The sequence below is a fragment of the Mastomys coucha genome, unplaced genomic scaffold, assembly GCF_008632895.1.
Source record: "Mastomys coucha isolate ucsf_1 unplaced genomic scaffold, UCSF_Mcou_1 pScaffold5, whole genome shotgun sequence".
NCBI lineage: Eukaryota > Metazoa > Chordata > Mammalia > Rodentia > Muridae > Mastomys > Mastomys coucha.
The window spans coordinates 60,176,111-60,192,854 of record NW_022196911.1 but is presented as its reverse complement, the minus strand read 5'-3'; the positions used below and the strand labels follow the sequence as shown (position 1 = coordinate 60,192,854).

The 16,744-nt window shown below is 43.6% G+C and overlaps 1 long non-coding RNA gene across 5 annotated transcripts; it reads left to right on the top strand.

The window, feature by feature from the left end:
* The first annotated feature begins 142 nt into the window (after positions 1-142).
* LOC116078631 lies at positions 143-15,900 on the top strand. Of its 5 annotated transcripts, XR_004113617.1 has the most exons (6): positions 155-242; positions 781-845; positions 8,634-8,735; positions 12,236-12,392; positions 14,083-14,328; positions 15,502-15,900. It is a non-coding gene; the product is annotated as an uncharacterized LOC116078631 (long non-coding RNA). The 5 variants fall into 5 exon arrangements; XR_004113618.1 differs by lacking the exon at positions 781-845 and having other exon boundaries at positions 143-242; XR_004113615.1 differs by lacking the exon at positions 155-242 and having other exon boundaries at positions 429-845.
* Positions 15,901-16,744: the final 844 nt, after the last annotated feature.

The window sequence follows — 16,744 nt, the reverse complement described above, 5'->3', positions numbered from 1 at the left end:
CAGAGCGCCGCCGTACTAGCGGCCCACCCATCCAAAGCTCCACATCCAATCGTAAGGAGTCTTGGAGTTGGAGCCTGTCAATCAAGGCGGACATAGAGTAAGCGAAAGCTAGAGCGTCGGCGGGGCCCCCGACCCCCCACCTGTTCCGGCTTTCCTCGTAATGACGGTTTCCGGTTACTGTCACTTGGCGGAGGCGGGACTTCTGGGAGTGCAAGTACTCGAAAGGCATTACTGGGAAAGGAGTGAGTCTTTTTCAGGTGCTGTTAGGAGCTGTGCCCTTCGACAAAAGGACTCCAAGCTTTGCATTGTTCTTGTTTATGATTATGGTGAAGACCGCATGGGAGCTAGATCTGGCTAATTTGATTTCCACCATAAGAAATCACATTTCAGATGATATTCTTTGTTTTGGAGTAAGAATCGAGGTTAGAAGACTAAGTAAGCTTCGTAGTGTTGGGTTTTATTGGTGTTATGAGCCGGTCCTTTTTGCCTTTTCAAGGGGTGAAACTGAACTGGGTTCTCTCAGGGGAGGGAACAAGGACCTGAAAGAGAATTCGAAATGCGAGAGAAATCACGAAGCCAAGTTGAGGTCCAATCAAGGCTTCAACTTTATTTAAAAGGCCAGGATTTTTATAGTCACATATTTGTATAACATAAACACTGCAGAAAAGGTCAGGTGCCAAAGTCCCCAGCAACTAGGATGTCTTCAGGCAGTAAGCCTGTTGTATCATAGCCGCTTCTTCAAAGAAAGAATGGACAATCTTCAAAGAGCTTTTGTCTTAGGTCCCCAGGTGGTGGCCTCCAAGCAGAGACTGCCAGAAGTCAGATGACTGAGCTGAAGCGGAGAGGTAACAAAAGGGCTGGACTTCAATACTTTAATAGCTGGACCTTGGTGGTCAGCCTCAGGAGGGGAAAATGATCAAATAAGGAATTAGATATTGGTGTCTAGCTTTAGTGATGTAATCTAATGGGGTTTTGTTTGTTTGTTTGTTTTTTTTGTTTTTTGGGTTTTTTTTGTTTTTGTTTTTAGCAAGATGGAGGGTATAGGGGAGAAGCCAAGGCCTGCCAAAGCCATGTTGGGCATGCTTGTGTTGGCTAAAGACCCTTTGATGGCCTGCACTTTGATTGGCACTAAAGAGATATTCAAAATAAATAAAAGAAATTTATACAGAAGAAAATATTGCCACCTGCAGGAAATATCTTTAAAGAAATATTCAGGAAGTGGTGTCAGGTGGCTCTTAGGCTGGAGCTGGACAATCAAGAGGGTGAGTTGGAAGTGAACCTGGAACTACAGGAGACCCTTTCCCAACCTAGGTGGGTGGGCAGGAAGACACACACACACACACACACACTTTTTTTTTTTAAATGCTGGGACCAAACCGATGGCTCATAGTTCAAGAGCACTGACTACTCTTCAGAGCTTCTGTTGCCAGCACCCACATGGTGACTCACGACAAGCTATCTTCTGAGACTCCAATCCCACAGAACCTCACAACTTCTAACCTTAGCAGGTATCAGTTAGGCACTTGGAGCACAAACATACATTCATGAAAGATATCCATATACATTTAAAAACAATAACATCCAGGCATGATGGCTCCCGTGAGGTCAAGCCCAGCCTGGGGTTCTTGGTGGATCTAAGCCAGCCGAGAAAGGGGAGGGCAGGCTTGAGAGGCTGACTATATGCAAGTCACTGTAACATTCGGTGTCCCAGTGTGGGTCATTTGAGAAAAAGACCTACTACCTTTTAGAGCCTCTTGAGGATTTCTCCACAACAGAGATCTCTGTTGAAGCCACCAGAAATGCAGAAAAACGCCCTTGAGGAATGCGGGGTGGCATTTACTTGAAAGCGTCACTGAATATGAAACTGGCTCTGTGACAACTATCATCCAACTTGAAATAATCATACCAGTGAGGGGCAGGGAAGCTCCAGATAACTGAACACTTTTGAGGGCTTATACACTATTACCCAGCCAAAAACAAGAAGAATTACATTTGTTTGGGGCTAATTAGGATTGATATAAGGGAAATCACATTCATAAAATCTTGAATATCTGGAGCTTTACAAGATAGTGGCTGCATTTATAGTTTAAACCCCTAAAGGTTTTACACACAGACACACAGACACACACACACACACACACACACACACACACACACACACACACATTTTATCAAGAGAGTATCTCTAGCTGTCCTGGAACTCTGTAGACCAGGCTGGCCTCAAACAGAGATCCACCTGCCTTGTCTCCCAAATGCTAGGATTTAAGCCATGCACCACCACTACCTGTCTTAAATTATACATTTTAATCAAGAATTGTGGTTGATGCTGGCAAAAATTAAGCCATTCCTTTAAAAAGTGGGGGGGGGAGAGTCTGTTGTAGAGGTCAGGAGAGGTTAACAATCTTGGAAAAATCAACTGGATCTGAGGAATGGCATATCTGCAGTCTACTTCAGAGTTTCAGCTGTGGCCTGTCTGAGAACATTTGATTCTATTTTAAAGCTCCAAAACCAATGCTACATACCATTTTTTTTCTTAACACCACCACTCCTACAAATATTAAAAATAAGTAATCCCAAAAATTTTTATTATTTTGAGACAGGATCTCTATTTGTAGCCCTGGCTGTCTTGGAACTCTACATAGACTAGGCTGGCCTTAAATTCACAGATATCAACTAGTCTCTGCCTCCTGGATGATAAAATTAAATGTGTATACCACCACTGATGGCATATTAAAAAAAAATATGTTAGGAAATACAATAAAAATTCATGTAGGAACCAGGCAGTGGGAGCACATGCCTTTAATCTTAGCACTGGAAAGGCAGAGGCAAGTAAATCTCTCAGTTTGAGGCCAGCCTGGTCTACAGAGTAAGTTCCAGGACAGCTAGCGCTACATTGAGAAACCCTGCCTGAAAAAAAAAATGAAAACAACAAACAAAAAATCCATTTAGAAGAAACTTTTCATACTAAATCCCATACACACAAAAAAGTGGAGCCCTGTATTATTGTCCTAGGCACACATCTTTCAGATATTCCCAAACTGAGCATACTTTATAAGAAGTATTTTCACCAGTAGCAGGAGATCCTTGCTAGCTGCAAGCTGTGAATTCAGAGACCTCTACTCAGATAAAGCTGGTGTCCTGAATACTTGGTTGAAAACTCTACTGGGCTGCTTCAAAGGGGGCTTCCCCAGTTTATTTCCGCTGAATACTTTGAGTGTCTAATTTGTATTTTTGCTCCTTCTCACTCTCTCCTTGTCTCTGTCTCTCTGTCTCTTGTCTCTCTGTCTCTCTTTGTCTCTCTCTCTCTCTCAATTTTTATTTATTCTTTTACTTTGGCTTGCTGTACTTAATAAAGTCACACCTTCAAAACTAGACATGACCATCATAGCTCATACCATACACAACATTCCTGCTATTGTGTATGACTTTACATGGGTTCTATGGATTTCAACTCAGGTCTTCATATTTAAGTGGCAAGTACTTTGCTCTCTGAGCCATTTGCCCAGCCTGAGACACAGGTTTTGACTGTAAGCATAGCTCATTTTGGTCAATATTGCCAATCTGATGAGATGAAGAATCACTCAGTCAAACTGGCATCTATGAAAGGACACATGATGGGGTAAGCTTGTCTCCTGACTTGTTGAAGGGGAGAGAGCCTGGCTGTCAGCAATGTCTGGGAAGTGGAAATGGAGGCTATGGACTTTCAGAACCCATGACACTATGAATTAATATAAGCTATCCACTTCTATTTACTTAGTTGTTCATTGCCATATAGAGAGACTACCCTAAACCCAGTGGCTTGGGATCATTTCCAGCCTTTATTGCTCACAGAGGGATATACTCAGAAGGATAGCTTGTCTCTCAGCAACTTGAGTTTTTCCCCCTAGAGTGTTCAATGAGGAGTGGCATGTCCAAATGGCCTTCCAAGCTAGGCATTGTGATACTGACTGTGGGTTGAGGTGCCACTAGTCTCTAAGTGGCTTCTTCCTCCATGTAGACTGTCCTTTTACAGTGGTCAGGCTGAGCTTCTTGTGGTAGCTAGTCTCCAAGAAGTTGGAGTGAAACCACAGTGCTTCTGGAGTGATAGACCCAGAGCTCAAAGCAAGTCTTGGATAGCATCCACCTAGAATCAAAGAAGAGATAAATAGATCCCACCCACCTCGTGATCGGAGAAGTATTCACGTTAAACAGCAAATTAGCCTTTGGAGTAGAAGAGTTCAGGTTTTCTTGGCACGCTCTACCCTTTGACCACCAAGAAAGATAGAACTATATGGACAATTTACTCTGTTGTAGGAGTTGCTTCACATGTATACATGACATATCCATATTTTATAACCTAATTTTACATACGCACACTCACAAACACACTTGCTAGTTCTGTCTCAACTGTGGGAGTTGGAGCAGGAGCAGTGGCCTGGAGGGAAGTGAATGGCTCTTCATATACTATGGCCTTACCTTCTCTCAGCACTTTGGGGCCAGAAACCCTCTTGAATATCATCACCTCTTCCCCATCCCACATCTAACTTGACTACCTGAACCTACCACTAGCAGACTATCTACTTGGTGGCCACCCTGAACCCTGTTCCAGAGTCTCATCTCCGATCCCAAGTCCTGGTCTTTCCACCCTCTAGTGTGTATGTACATTTTGACCCTAACTAACTTTTCTAGTTCTGGGCAAGCCAGTTATTGTGAAAATCCTCCAGAATAGAGGGTTGAGGAGCTATTCGCAACCTGTGAGTGAGATTCTTCTTGCTCCATGCTTTTTAAAAGGGGGTACTTAGAGCATATATTTCACACACCCACCGGGGTAACTTTTTTGCACAGACACCGGTGTTTACAGAGTGGCAGGATGGAGACATACCAGTCCCTTAACTGGAACTGAGGATCAGTATAGGTGAACAAGTGGCACCTGCCCAGTTTGCTCTGGCAGGGCACAGGGGACACTTTTCTAATTTTCACCTATCATAGGCATAGTTTAAATGGCTGCCAAATGTGAACAATACCCTTGTCCCTCTACCAAAGCATAACGAGAACCTTCAACTGTCTAGTAGATCTCCATGTAGAAATTATGTCCTGGTTCTTCCTTCCAGCCCTATGTTCCCAGAAATAAGGCTCACACTCAAAAATATATTTACAAATAATTTGGCCACATATAGCTAGGTTTTTCTCTTATTAGATTATTACTTAATTATGCCAATTATTTTAACCTATATTCTGCCATATGGCTGATTACCTGTGCTCAGGTCCCATGCTTCTGTCTTGTCACATTTTCCCAGGGAATCTCCTTGCCTGGCTCTTTCCCAAAATTCATTTTGCTTTCTGGATGTCCAACCTTTTCTTCTACCCTTTCCTGTTGGCCATAGGCTTCTTAATTGAAAGGTGATACAGCCATACAGTACACAAGATATTCTCTCTACAGTTCCCTTTTTAGTTCAATAAAAGGCTCTTTTTCTTTCTAATGTAAATTAAATATAATTGTAACAAGTATGAAACAAGAAAATTATTAGGTAATTTACATTCAAAAAGTCAAGTCTGTTTGTATTTGACAATTCAGGAGAGAGTATTTTATTAAGCTATCTTGGTGAGTCCAGAGTTCTGTATCTAAATCAGTTTCTATCCTGACTTGTACTATTAACCCAAAAACATCTTTGTAGACCTAAACACAACAGCTAAACTTCTAAACAATTTAAGCTTAACTGTGAGACTGTAGCTATGTAGTATTTAGTCTCATCAGGTACCTGAGAAGGAATAAATATTATCTGAGTAATTAGGAAGTGCAAGCAGCAGCTTCCAAGACTAAGAATTGACAGAGACAGCTGACATTCCCCAATGTTCTCTAAAACATTGCAGCAGCATCTTCAGCCTTCTAGTCCAGAATATCTGATAGATCTTATGTAAAGCAGGAATTGTGAAGGACTTGTTTACTCTGTCTTGGCAGCCCTTGGCAGTCGACTTCCCTGCATCCATTTGTCCAGTTTGGATAGTATTCTGTCTGTAGATGAAGTTAGGACATTTTTTGGCCTAGTGGCTAACTTGCCACAATTGAAGCAACTTCACATGAAGGTTTCTCATGTTCATCATCTTCTTCCAAATGTAATGGGGTACTGTCAGGAGTTGATATGTCTCAAAGTAAAAAAAAAAATTCTTTAAATGCCATATTTTGTGAGTCTATGAGGTTTTGAAAGACTATTTATAGCTCATCTGAGCAAGCTAGCATTGTCTGTCTCCAGCTACCTATTATCTGTTTAAGCCAAGATGTATATATCTGTGATGATCCAGACTAGTATCAAACAAGACCATGAGTTTGATTGACTATAACTTGTATTACTTAATTAGGATTAACTTGAATTATCTTTAACAGTTTGCAGCGGTAGCTATTAAAAGGACTGGGACTAAACTTTATTTTTAAATGAGTCATATAAGCACAATACCTATACAAGAGTTGAGACATACATACATTGTGTTGTAACAAAATCAGTCTTAAACTTTTTAACAATATATAAAGATTTATACCAATGAAAACCTTAAACTTGTGTGGATAACATATAATCCATAACAATTTCAACAAAAATAATCTTATTTGAGAATAGTAATAGCTCTAAGTTAAAGAGTAGGTTCAATAATATACCCTCTTATTGTAGTACTTCTATATGACAGTCCTACATTCCCCCTTTTTCTTCTCAACCCCCTTCACTTTACCTAAAAAAGAAGGATAAAGAGGAAAGAAAAGATAGAAATACCTGAGTCAAACTCCCTATTTCATTTCCTCTCTGTCCAAGGTCATGATTATTTGCAATCACCCACTAAAATGACAACATACTGATAATTCATAAAATGACCAAAACTATCCACCCCAACTTAAGGGGCTAGGATGACAGACTTCTGATAATTGCTTCCTGCTGACCTGGGACAAAGAATTCCTTTTTACTACAATACACTCACCCAAGTACTTAGTCCCTACACCACTAGCACTTACTACCCACCCTCACTCACCTATTGTCTATCTGTCTCCCTCTCTCTACCCAAAAACCAACTCTGCATCTTCCTCAACATGAGGTATGTGGTTTGGAGATAAAGATCATCTCCTGTGGTCATTTGAATGAGTTATTCCCCATAGTCTGCCATTTGAGTAATTTGATCCCAAGTTGGTGGCTGTTTGGGCAGTTTAGGAGGTCAAGGTTTCTGGAAGACCTATCATGTGGGGTCAAGCCGAGAGGTTTCAAAAGCCACATGCCATTCCCATGTGTCTTGGTTTCCTGCTTGCTGCATGAGATGTTCCTGATGCCAGTTGTCATAATTTTCAGTTTTGGATAGTTTCTGATGGACCTAGAACAGTGAGCCCAAATAAATCCTTCCTGCTCTAGCTGTCTTCATCATGGTATTATCACAGAAACAGAAGAGCAATGGAATCATGCTTTATCTAAGCACATTCACAGAAACAGCTGGATAAATGGTAAATAAACGATCTGGAGCTATAATCTAGCCAAGTTTACACAGCTTAATTTCACGTGTTGCTTGGCACCTGTTGACTTTAGAAGACACTGTGCTCGGCATGAGAAGGGATAGAAAAAGGGAGGAAGTGGGTTCTGTGCTGGCCACCCTTTGCTAGGCATTTGCCCATCAGAAGACATGGACCATAGTCAAAGTCCTTGACACTTCAGTCATCTGATGATCCAGAAAGCGGATATTAAGTACTTTTGTACCAGGAGATTTATTCAGGGCTTCCCAGGGCTTATCTCCTACAGAATCACTAGGTTCTACCAGGCCAGACCCAGCAGCAGCCTTTCCTGGCCCGGGTCTGTTCCCTTCCCTGGATATGATTTTTTTTTCAAGATTTATTTTATCTGTTTAATTTTTGTGAGTGTGAATGCTCATGTGTGTGTATGTGCATATGTGCACATGTGTGAACATGACACTAACTAGCTTTTTTTTTTTTTACAAAAGAAACCTTAACTGGAGAATTGCCTCTATCATATTGGCCTACAGGCAAGTCTGTGGGGGCATTTCTTGATTAATGGTTGATGTAGGAGGACCCAACCCATTGTGGGTAATGCCACCCTTGGGCAGGTGGTCCTGGGTGGTAGAAGAAAGCAGGCTGAGCAAGCTTGGAGGAGCAAGGCAGTAAACAGCACTCCTCCATGACCTTACCTCTAGGCTCCTGCCTTGAATTCCTGCCCTGACTTCCCTTCATCATAGACTGTGAGCTATAAGCTGAAATAAACCCTTTGGCCCTCTCCTGCAAGCTGCTTCTGGTCCTGGTGTTTGGTTTGGTTTGGTTTGGGTTTTTTGTTTATTTGTTTTGTTTTGTTTTTGTTTTTGTTTTGTTTTTTTTGTGTTTGTTTGTTTGTTTGTTTTTGGTTTTTAGAGACAGGGTTTCTCTGTGTAGCCCTGGCTGTCCTGGAACTCACTCTGTAGACAAGGCTGGTCTCGAATTCAGAAATCCACCTGCCTCTGTCTCCCAAGTGCTGGGATTAATGGCGTGTGCCACCACTGCTCAGCTTGGTCATGGTGTTTTATCACAGCAATAGAAACCTATCCAAGGACAATTTGTGTTCGTGTGTGTGTGTGTGTGTGTGTGTGTGTGTGTGTGTGTGTGTATGAGCTTGAGCACCACATTTGTTTTGTGCCTCCAGAGCCTACTAGAGAACATCTAATCCCTGAAAATAGAGTTATAGACAGCTGCAAGCTGCCTCCTGTGGGTTCAGTGAGCTGAACTCTGGTACTCTGCATGAGAGGTAAGTGCTGGGAACTTCTATGCCATCTCTCCAGCAACCCTTCTCCAGGATTCTAAGTAGGGAAGTCAGACACAGAACCCAACCAACTTCTGCCCCCTGCTCTAAAGATTGGTGTGTGTTTCTAGAGGGATGCAGGAGGGCAAAACTGTCTCTGGTCCTTCATGAGTTTGAACCTTCATGAAGGTAGCATACCTTGTCATCCTCATTCCCCTGGAAGCTTGGCTTTCAGAAAGCGAAACCCACAAGACTTCTTTTCCGTCTGCTCTGTAGTCTATCTTCTCCTACAATGAGTGTTCCTCACTGCCCAGATCAGGCAGAGGGTGTGACAGTGTGTTTGTTTGAAACAGAGTCTCAATTTGTCTCATGAGCTGGACTTGAACTTCCTATGTAGCCCAGGCTGATCTCAGTCTTGTAGTGATCCTCCTGCCTCAGCATCCAAGGTGCTAGGGCTTACAGGCATGATCATGCCTAGATCAAGTCTGTATCTCTGTGCTCATGTGTGTATTTGTGCACATGTTTCTGTAAGTGTGCAGGAGCATGAGGCAGCCAGAGATTGATGTTGGCTTGTTTTCTTTAAACACGTTTTCTAGCCCCTCCCCCGAAACCTGGCTGCCTTTGCCTCCACCCGCTTGGCTTGTAGTGCTAGAGTTACAGAAATGTGTTTTGATATGCTCAGTTCTTACGTGGATACTGAAGATCTGAATGCAGGTCTTCATGTAGTATTCTGTAACACGGTTGCGCTTTAGCCACTGAGCCTTTCCCCAGTCCTTAAGGCAGTACCTTTAAAACATGAGCTCCCCTCATCTGCAGCACTCAACCACTATGTCACTTCAATGACTTCTCTTGGTTGTGTATTCAGTCTCTTCTCTATCATTATTTCCCTCTCCTCCATAAGATCATAAACACGTCTAAAATACTGAAAGTCCTGATCATTACTGACTTAAAAGAACACAAGGCTCCTGCTTTATAAGGAAATATTACCCAGATTTCTTCACATGCTGCCATCCACTGGTGCTCTGCCTCACTCTGTCCCCTCCTCCCTCTGTAACTGAAGAGAGTGGGTAACAGGCACTCTGCTCTGCCGCTCAGCTGGCAGAATGCCTGGAGAGCAGCCAGTGGCCTGGGTTCAATCTCCTGATAAGTCATCAATTTCTTTCTCACCCAAAACATCTGGTTTAGGCTCCTGAGTTATGAGCTAATATTAAATGTAAAAGCTTACAGCGTCACATATATAACACTGTTGATTAGAAACATCAAGAAAAGTAATTGACTGGAGGGTACTCGTGTGACCAGCTGGTCAAACATCTGGATAGGATCCCAGGGATCTGAGCTGAATTCCCAAGCTGGTCATTCTTTCTTGGCCAGTAGTACATGGTAGCATCTTTAAAAGTTTTGAATCTCCTTTTTCTGCACTGAGTTTCCCACAGTACTTTATATACAATAATATGAATGTGTGTTTTGGTTAGCTGAGAAAAGCTAAGTAAAATAATTCCAGTTGTTATCTTCCCACGCATCCATTCCTTGGATATTGTGGTTGTCTGATTTTCTTTATCCTTGTCCTGTTACCAACCATAGCCACTGGGTGGCAATGTGCACCCATGTTTGCCAAAGCCTAGGGTTTGTGAGGGAGGTGACCATTGGCTAAGCCCATCTGGTTTGCAGCTGAGCAGCCCAAGGAAGAGTTTCTGCCAGCCTGAGGCTTTGTTTTCTGGAACTACTCTGGTGACAGCTCCACAAATCTCCTAAGTCAACTGCATCCCAGTGACCCAAGCCAGTAACCTGTGACCAGTACCCTGGAGCTAAGTGCAGTTTTGGGAGACGCTGAATTCTGTATAGGCCAACAGCAGCCTCTCCTTTCTTTTCTGCTAGTATTGGCTACTGCCAGCATTGGCTCCTGCCAGAAAACCCATCTCCCTGGACCATTAGGGTATGAATTTAAGGAGGACTGATGTAGGGTATTTGTTTGTGGTCTTGTGTTGAGAAGGGCTCTGAGGCTTCATGGTCCAGCGAGCAGAAATACTGTATTTTACTAGCCATCTCCCTAAGCCATCTTCCTGCCTACCCATCTTCCTTATGCTCATTGGGTCCTTGTGAAGAACCAGGTACTTGGCTAAGGGTTTCAATATTAAGATCATCTTGGTCTCTGTCCTTATAGAACTTACAAACTAGATAGAGAGACAGACAAACCCCAGAACAGGACCACATGGTGTCGGGCACAGACAGCCCTGGGTGTGAAATAATAGAACTAGGATGAGGAAGAAAATGTTAGAGCACAGCATGCACACAGATGCTTCTCATGTTTCCTTTTGCTGTGGTGAGTCTACAGTTGACAAAAAGCTGCCTTGTCTCAAGCTAGGCAAGATGGTGTACCCCTGTAGTCCAAGCACTTGGAAAATGGGAAGCAAAAGGTTGAGGAATTCAATCAAGGTCAGCCTTGGCTAGGTAGTTGAGGAAAACCACAATCCCAGGAGACCCTCCCTGACACTAAAAACAAAACAAACAAGCAAAGCCTTCTATCTCATCTGCCCTCCCAGGGTGTTGCTGGCTGTTAGAGTGGCACAGAGGGGCAAGGTAGGTGCCCTGGGTGAGAGAGACCCTTGCTCCATCATGACAAGAAATCCTCAGTCCTGGTGATTGTTTTTCTGTGAAACAGCCTCAGGGAGTACTCTGTTGTAAGATCACTTGAAGGAAAGGCTGAGTCTATATTTTTAAGTGAAATTAAAAAAAAAATAAAGACACTGTGGGCTTTAAAAAAAAACATAACAATGGTATGTGTGCAGCCAACTTTTCCAGCCCCTGGAACGCTTGCGTCTGCTTTCCTCCTGTGATGAAGACCGGTTTCTGTGCCCTTTGCGTTTCCAACTTCCTTCCACACTTTCCTCAATGTGGCTTTTCATTTCAAAAACAAATGCTGTGTCCTTTAGTGTGCCACCTTAATGGTGTCTGCTCACCTATCCGTTCACCCCAGACTCTGATGCGGTGGGCTTGGAGTGAGGTCGGAGAAGTTCCCTCTCTAGCAGATTCCTGGGTAATGCTGAAGATGCGGAGTCCAGTTGGTGGATGAGGACACCCACCGCAAAGTACCAGTGGGTAGAAAAAAAAATAGACCTTGGACTTGAGCTTGTGCTGCGGGCTTGGTGTTAGCTGCCTTGTTTTCAAGAACAAAGTAAAAACAGAGGGAGAGCAAAAAAGCAATGTGTTATAATGACTCCAATTCTGTCCTTCACCTTGTCAGTAATAGCTTCAAGATTCTGGATGACAGATCTACGTTTTGGGCACTTAACAATGGCTCACTGCTTTAAAGCCACAAGAAAATTAGCTGGCATGTGGAGGATGATAAGGTCAGAAGAAGCAGAGCCACTAGGGCTGTGTATACAGTGTTCTCACTTTCCCTTCCCATGCCCTGTGACTAGAACACCTCAGCAGGGGCTGATGCTAAGCTGCATGATCTCTGTCCCTCTTTGTGTCTTTTACGATGCACTAAGGTTTGGCTGTTTCAGTTGCAGACATGTCTGAAATCTGACAAAGATGCAACTGAGGTCTCTGAATGTGACACCAGAGTGGTCTTTGCCACCTCCTGATCTAGTCTCCAGGTATGAATCTGAAGCTCTCTGATGAACAAGACACCTTGGCACCATGGAACACCACCAACCAAAAGTAAGTAAAACCAAACTGTCAGCTTCAGGACAGTGTCTTGCTGCAGGCTTAATGTCGATAACCAAAGGCATTTTCACCCACGCAGGGACCAAGAAGACTCCTGTCTCCTTAGCCATGTCCTCCATGGAAGATGGAAAGACACAAACTTGAATTATGAGCTCCCATCTTTACCCCCATAAGTGGCTTAATACAGCCATTCTGAGTGGATTCTTATGAAAGGATAAATTTAGTTCTCTTACACTAAATCTCACTTACTCTTGACAATCTTCTTTCCACCATGGGATCATGCAAGAGGAATTCCTTTGCCCTAGGAGAGGGCTCACTGATCTCAGAATTGTCCATCCTCCCATATTGTGAAGTATAATGATCTTATTTTTGCAATAAAGAGGTTATCACTATTAACTTGCTGTATAGTCCAGGAGGGCCCCAAACTTATGACAATCTTCTTGCTATCATAGGGGTGAGATGCCCAGCCTGCCTGTCCTCCCCCACCCCCACATCCCCTTCACTATCCAGTCACAGGTATTCTGTTACAGCAGCACAGAATTGAGTGAGTGACTCCTCATCTCTGGATCCTTTATTTAACAATATCTGTCTGCCATGTGGAACACATAAGGAACCCAATTCATGGGCACTGGGGAGTAGGACATGGTCACTTTGTGCAGGGCCGACCACACTTTGTTCGTAGCACAGGAAGGACTTCCACACCCATGGCTGAGCTTTCCCCAAGCAGAGCCTTGTCAGAGGACTTGTTTCACATCTGTTTCTCCGTTGCCTCATTCCCGACAAGCCACAGAGGGTCTCTCTCTTTTCAAATAAAAATAATACTAGCTGATATGGATTCCATACTTTTGCAAGCTCTTGACAGGCCCACAGTTTGCCTGTTCCTCACACCACTTGTATAGTGGATGTCGTTTTCATTCTTGTTTTACAACCCAGAAAACAGAGACACAGAAGTGTAAGGAAGTTTCTGGGATGGCACAGCTGATATGACAGAGCAAAGACTTATCTCACATAGGCAAGGTGGGCAGAGGGCATCCCTTCTGCTCATACCACACTGACTAGAGAGACACACCTCCACAGTTTCTTAGTCCTGTCCTCTGGGGTAAGACAGTCCCGAATTGATTTTGAAGGAATCAGAAGATGTCAACTCAAGTCTACCTGTAAGTGGGACATCTTCATGGTTTTGACCCAAGGGCACCTGAGAAGCTGCTGGAGCCTCCCACATTCTCCTTTGTCCTCAAAGGCAGGATACATATTTCTCATGAGAAATGTCCTTCTTGTGCCATGAAGAGGAAAGGGTTGTCAGTGGAGATGGGGAGACTGCAGTTTGGTCCTGGATGCCTGTGTGGTAAAAGGCTTAGTCCCCAGCTTGGCTCATGGGCAGTGGTGGAAATGTATAGAGGTGGGGCTGAGTGATACCAAGGGCATGCTCTCAAAGAGGACTGTGGGTCCCTTCCATGTCCTCTTCTTCATTTCCCTAAGGTGCTGTGCCCTGTGAAGGCTCAAATCCTAGTCAATGAATATCTGGATGAAATGGGAGTACAAAGGCCCAGGCCTCTTCCCTCCACTGGGGGGATTTCAACCTCAACTTCAGGGTTTTCTGTTGGCTCACCCAAGGCCTCAGTGGTAGTGACATCGTGGCTGAACCTTCCCCCCTCCCCATCCTGCTTTCTTTACTCTCTTACAGATATCTCATATGTGGTAGCTTTGGCTTGGGATTCCCCAACTCAGAGTCTTTTCCAGCAATCCAACAAGACCTGGTCACCTTCCTTTCACACATCAATGTAATTGTTGCCCTCAAAGATTATCACTTTTCAAATGCTTTGAGAGTGCTGAATGCTGTCCTGGTCTCATCTCAGCCTCCAGCTTGCCCTGGGTCCCTGGGTATCAGGGTGTCTCTGTGGCACAACTTCACCTGAAACAATCTAGCAATGTAAGTTTGTTTGGGGGACCTGAAGAGAGAAAAAAAAAAACAAACAAACAAAAAACCTAAAAACTAAAAAGGCCTGATTAAGTTGAATGGAGCCATTACTAACTGCCAGCTCAAGCAAAGGAACAGGAAGCAACCCCAACCTCTAGTTGGTCTGAGATTTTAAGGGCAACAGAAGCCATTGGGATATATACAGAAAACAAGCATTGTTTACAGAAGCAGAGAGATAAGAGTTAATGGTTGGGCAGTTAACCTTTAGCTCAGGGTCCCAGTGTAGAGGAATTTAGAGGCCAGTTTACTGTAGGAATTTAGGACTGGCCTAAAGACCAGTTTTACCCAAGATATGTTTAGCATGTAAAGTATCCTTAGGAATACTTTCATGAGATGGCATAACTATAGTGCAGTAGCCTACTACAAGTTTACACTGAAATTGTCTGCTCGTTGCATTAGTTGGCTCAAGCTGAACTTTCAGGTGATAAATGAGCATCTTAGTGGTGTGAGAGCCCAATGTCAGAACCACATTCTTGTCTTTCTACTGTTAGGATTTATGGAATAACAAAAACTTTACAAGATGTGGTGGTTTCAATGACAGCAGTTTGCCAGCCATTCGTGCTTTCCCCCTTGACCCTAGCCAAGGTGAACACAGGTTCTTTTATTCCCATCTTAACTACTGCTAACTCTCAGGTCACACATTACACGGCACCCTATAAATCTATCTAGATCCCTGTGTAGATGAAGGCTAGAGGCCACAGCGGAATTCAAAAGGGTTCAGAAGAAGGGCTGATAGAAATGTAAATAGCCTGTCGATAAGATAACAAACCCAAACTGATTCTAGGAAGACCTTTCTGCTGTCGTCGGGGTGCTATGGTCCACAGACAAAAGCACCTGGGGGAAGAAGCTGGGTATAAGCCCTAGTGAGAGTCAGAAGTCTGCCTGTCTGTCCTTCTTGAGGCTCACACAGGGTGGTCAGAGGATGGGCTGGTGGGGGCTATCCCTGTTGCAATATTGTGTGCCCGCCCATCTCTTTGTGACATCCAGGTGAGGGAGTTACACACCATCATCTGGTGTGCCTGCTAAGTTTCTAGGCCTGGCTGATATGATTTTAATATACTCATATAGCCACCCCACCTGGCAGGAATGACTATATTCTAAGGAAATATTGTGTCTCTCTCCGAGGTTATCAGATGCTTGAAACCATGAACCCCAAGACATAAGAATTTCCCCAGGAATATTCTCCTGGAGGAAGGAATGGCTGAAGCCCCAGGGACAACCAGCAACAGAGCTCTCTGCCAGAGGAGGAACTTATGTCCTAAAGAAGGATTTATAAGTTGTGAGACAACTGTATGGACAGACCTGGAACTGAGGCAATGTTGGACAGGGTAGTGATGAGGGGTTGGTTGGATGTGTGAGACCACACTTTGGCTGAATGCTAGACCATGAATATCTCTTGCATTTAGTTTAACCCTTACCCTCATGTTAGGCCCCAAAGACAGACAGACCTTGAGCAGCCATTGATCTCTTTGTCCCTCCACCTGATATGGCCACATTAAATAAATCATCTTTTGTAACATCTTCTTTTTGCATTTCACTATGAATTGAGCTTTTTTAGTACCTTATGAGGGCTGTGTGGCCTGCCTTGTTGGGGCACAGGTTATAGCAGCCCTAAGTCTGGTCATACTTCTATAGTCGCAGTTCCCCCTGAAATATTTATATGGTGGCTCCCTTCTATCCCAGGAACAAGTCATTTATCACTTTGTGCTGCATGGATGGCACTGGACAGATGATTTTCTTCACATATCTGCTCCAGTGCAGTCTTCAAAATGGAGTCTCTCAGGCCAAGGTAATATGAAAAACCACTGCTTTTACATAATCTGGAGTAATTTTTGGACAAGGCACAACCTGATCTCAATATTTAGTCCGTTTTGTGTCACTATAACAAAACACCTCAGCTTGTAAATCTGGAGGTTCAAGGATGCAGGCCAGCATCTTCTTAGCTTTACAATGATGAGGTATGTGTAAAGAGAGAGGTCATGTGATAAGATAGGAACTGAGAGATCCATAGCAAGAAATACCTTTCCTATGGTGATCTGGTAAGAAGACCTTCATTTTTGGACCAAGAAGTTCTTATAGAGCTGATCCATTTCTACCCGACCTGACCCACTTCCCATAGATGATATCCATCCATCCTTGAAGATGGGGTACCTGTGACCTATTGACTTTCTACCTCTCTCAGCGACATCAAGGTTCACTGCCTCAATGCTACACATGAAGGACTGAGCTTTCAGTGTACCCACAGGTATATGGGGGACAACTCACACTCACACCATGATAAGTTCATAGCCAGGACCGAGCTCAAGAGAAAAAGCAGAGCAGATCTTGTGCTTGGTGCTCCTTCCCGCAAGATACTTTCCCTGCTTGT